The sequence below is a fragment of the Apodemus sylvaticus genome, chromosome 2, assembly GCF_947179515.1.
Source record: "Apodemus sylvaticus chromosome 2, mApoSyl1.1, whole genome shotgun sequence".
In the NCBI taxonomy this organism is placed as follows: domain Eukaryota; kingdom Metazoa; phylum Chordata; class Mammalia; order Rodentia; family Muridae; genus Apodemus; species Apodemus sylvaticus.
In genome coordinates, this window is record NC_067473.1 from 170,646,771 (window position 1) to 170,651,272 (window position 4,502).

At 40.3% G+C, this 4,502-nt stretch overlaps 1 non-coding gene across 1 annotated transcript; it reads left to right on the forward strand.

Moving 5' to 3' along the window:
• Positions 1–298: 298 nt before the first annotated feature.
• On the forward strand, positions 299–405 carry LOC127679645 (U6 spliceosomal RNA). Its single transcript, XR_007976892.1, has one exon. It is a non-coding gene; the product is annotated as a U6 spliceosomal RNA (small nuclear RNA).
• Positions 406–4,502: the final 4,097 nt, after the last annotated feature.

A 4,502-nucleotide genomic window follows, 5' to 3' on the forward strand; every position in this document is an offset into this window, starting at 1 on the left:
CCAAATACAACTACAAGAGAGTGGGTCTCAGCTGTCATCTTTGCTTCTGTGACTGTGCAACAGATTGGTAGGCAGGTTCCACCAGAGTAGAGGATCTCTTGGGACACATCATACCGAGGACTCCACCTGCATCGAGGAAATCTCTCCAACACAACAGCAATTTGTGCCAGGAGAAAGCAGGTCACCCAAGGTTGCTGAGATAGGCCTACAGGCACACACACAGGAGGGGCAAGCTCCTTCCAGTGACAGCAGGCCCAACTAACACCAGAGATAACCTGATGGCAAAAGGCAAACATGGGTGCTCGCTTCGGCAGCACATATACTAAAATTGGAATGATACAGAGAAGATTAGCATGGCCCCTGCGCAAGGATGACACGCAAATTCATGAGGCGTTCCATATTTTTTCAACTTCATTAGTCATTAGGGAAATGCAAATCAAAACAACACTGAGATTTCACCTTACACCAGTCAGAATGGCTAAGATTAAAAATTCAGGAGACAGCAGGTATTGGAGAGGGTGTGGAGAAAGAGGAACACTCCTCCACTGCTGGTGTGGTTGCAAATTGGTACAACCACTCTGGAAATCAGTCTGGCCATTCCTCCGAAAACTGGGCACCTCACTTCCAGAAGATCCTGCTATACCACTCTTGGGCATATACCCAGAGGATTCCCCACCATGTAATAAGGATACATGCTCTACTATGTTAATAGCAGCCCTATTTATAATTGCCAGATGCTGGAAAGAACCCAGGTATCCCTCAACAGAAGAGTGGATGCAAAAAATGTGGTATATCTACACAATGGAGTACTATTCAGCCATTAGAAACAATGAATTCATGAAATTCTTAGGCAAATGGATGGAGCTAGAGAACATCATACTAAGTGAGGTAACCCAGACTCAAAAGGTGAATCATGGCATGCACTCACTAATAAGTGGATATTAACCTAGAAAACTGGAATACCCAAAACATAATCCACACATCAAATGAGGTACAAGAAGAAAGGACGAGTGGCCCCTTGTTCTGGAAAGACTCAGTGAAGCAGTATTCGGCAAAACCAGAACAGGGAAGTGGGAAGGGGTGGGTGGGAGGACAGGGGGAGAGAAGGGGGCTTACGGGACTTCCGGGGAGTGGGGGGCTAGAAAAGGGGAAATCATTTGAAATGTAAATAAAAAATATATCGAATAAAAAAAAAAAAAGAATGTGTATCCCAAGCTGGCCTCAAACTCGTGATCCTCCTGCCTCTGCCTCCTTCAGCAAATCCTACTGGCATGCGCCACCACAATACCAGAGGATTCCCCACCATGTAATAAGGATACATGCTCTACTATGTTCATAGCAGCCCTATTTATAATTGCCAGATGCTGAAAAGAACCCAGGTATCCCTCAGCAGAACAGTGGATGCAAAAAATGTGGTATATCTACACAATGGAGTACTATTCAGCCATTAGAAACAATGAATTCAAGAAATTCTTAAGCAAATGGATGGAGCTAGAGAACATCATACTAAGTGAGGTAACCCAGACTCAAAAGGTGAATCATGGTATGCACTCACTAATAAGTGGATATTAACCTACAAAACTGGAATACCCAAAACATAATCCACACATCAAATGAGGTACAAGAAGAAAGGAGGAGTGGCCCCTTGTTCTGGAAAGACTCAGTGAAGCAGTATTCGGCAAAACCAGAACAGGGAAGTGGGAAGGGGTGGGTGGGAGGACAGGGGGAGAGAAGGGGGCTTATGGGACTTTCGGGGAGTGGGGGGCTAGAAAAGGGGAAATCATTTGAAATGTAAATAAAAAATATATCGAATAAAAAAAAGAAAGAAAAAAAAAGAAAGAAAAAATTGCAAACATGGGAAGGTTGCCAACAGAAATCAAGGCAAAATGGTACCATCCAAACCCAATTCTCCCACAACAGCAAGTCCTGGATACCCCAGCACACCAGGAAAGCAAGATTTGGATTTAAAATCACAGGTCATGATGTTGATGGAGGGCATCATGGAAGGCTTCAAGAAGGACATAAATAACTCCCTTAAAGAAATTCAAGAGAACACATGTAAACAGCAAGAAGCCCTTGAAGAACTAAGGGAAAACACAAGAAAACAGGTAAAGGAATTAAACAAAGCCAGCCAGGATCTAAAGAAGTAGGTAGAAACAATAACGAAATCACAAAGGGAGACAACTGGGGACATAGAAAACCTAGGAAAGAAGTCAGGAGTCATGGATCCAAACATCAACAACAGAATACAAGAGATGGAAGAGAGAATCTCAGATGTAGAAGATACCATAGAAAGTGTTGATACAATAGTCAAAGAAAATGAAAAATGCATGAGGCTCCTGACCCAAAATATCCAGGAAATCCAGGACAAAATGAGAAAACCAAACCTAAGGATTATAGGCATAGAAGAGAGTGCAGATTTCCAACTGAAAGGGCCAGTAAATGTCTTCAAGAAAATTATAGAAGAAAACTTCCCTAACCTAAAGAAAGAGATGCCCATGAATATACAAGAAGCTGACAGAACTCCAAATAGATTTGACCAGAAAAGCAATTCATCCTGTCATATAATAATTAAAACACCAAATGTAATAAATAAAGAAAGGATATTAAAAATAGTAAGGAGAAATGGTCAAGTAACATATAAAGGTAGACCTATCAGAACACCAGATTTCTCACCAGAGACTATGAAAGCCAGAAGAGCCTGGGCAGACATCATGCAGACCCTTAAGGGAACACAAATGCCAACCCAAACTGCTATATCCAGCAAATCTTTCAATTACCATAAATGGAGAAACCAAGGTTTTTGATGACAAAAACAAAGTTACACAGTATCTTTCCACAAACCCATCCCTTCGAAAGATAATGAATGGAAAACACCAACAAAGGGAGGGAAACTACAGACAAGAAAAAAGCAAAAAAGTAATCTCCTCTTACCAAACCCCAAAAAAGATAACCACACAAACAAAAATTACATCAAAAACAGCAGGAAGCAACAATTAGTATTCCTTAATATCTCTTAACATCAATGGTCTCAATTCCCCAATAAAAAAAGACATAGACTAACAGACTGGATTCGTAGACAAGATCCAACATTTTGCTGCATACAGGAAACACATCTCATTGTCAAAGACAAACACTACCTAAGAGTAAAAGGCTGGAAACAGTTCTCCAAGCAAATGTTCCCAGGAAACAAGCTGGAGTAGCCATTCTAATATCAAATAAAATAGACTTTAAACCAAAAGTCATCAAAAAAGATACAGAAGGCCACTTTATACTCATCAAAGAAAAAATCTACCAGGAAGAACTCTCAATTTTGAACATCTATGCCCCAAATACAAGGGCACTTGCATTCATAATGTAAACCTTACTAAAGCTTAAAGCATACATTGCATCCCACACAATAATTATGGGGGACTTAAACACCCTACTCTCTCCAATGGACAGATCAGGGAAACTCAAACTAAACAGAGTCACAGTGAAACTAACAGAAGTTCTGGACAAAATGGACTAAATAGATATCTATAGAACATTTCATCCTAAATCAAAAGGTTATACCTTCTTCTCAGCACCACATGGTACCTTCTCCAAAATTGACCATATAATTGGTCACAAAACAGACCTCAGCAAATACAAGATGATCAAACTATTTCCATGCCTCCTATCAGATCACTATGGAATAAGGGTCATCTTCAATAGCAACAAAAATAACAAAAAGCCCACATACACATAGAAGCTTAACAATTCTCTACTCAATGATACCTTGGTCAAGGAAGAAATAAGGATTAACTGACAGATTCATGGTTCTTGTGGATGTCAGAATTGTCCTGACCCTAAGTTAACAAAGGTGTAACTAAGAATGTTATAAAATACAAGTGAGATCACTCATGGGAGTATGTATTCTAGACTAAGTGCAGTGCTTGGGAGTTAGGGGAAAAGCATTGGGTAAAGAAAAGTATAAATTTGGTGAGATAGAGGCCTAAATCATCAGACAGAAAGGTTGGAAAACTACATTCCTGGATGAGCAACTATGTACCTCATTCCATTGAAGAGGGAAGCAGTGTGTTTAAATTTCCTGTCTATTCTAGTCCACATCCATGTACACAACATGTTTTTGGCCTTCTACATCTCTCTCTCTCTCTCTCTCTCTCTCTCTCTCTCTCTCTCTCTCTCTCTCTCTCTCTCTCTCTCTCTCTGTGTGTGTGTGTGTGTGTATGTGTGAGTGTATGTTTGTGTGGGGTGTGTGTGTGTAGAGTGAATATGTGTGTGTACAGAATGTGTGTTTATTTGGTCCTGTTTCTGCTGCAGTGTGTAAGTAGATGTTGGAGGAAATTTGCTAGGATCATTCAATCCTTCAACCATGAGGGCCAGGTAACAACTCGAGGTTGTCAACTGTGGTGACAAACCAAAACTATATAAGAAAAAATATTCTACAACACTGAATGAATTTGATTTATGTTAAACATCTACCGCTGGGCATGGGATATACTCTAAAATGAGGCTGA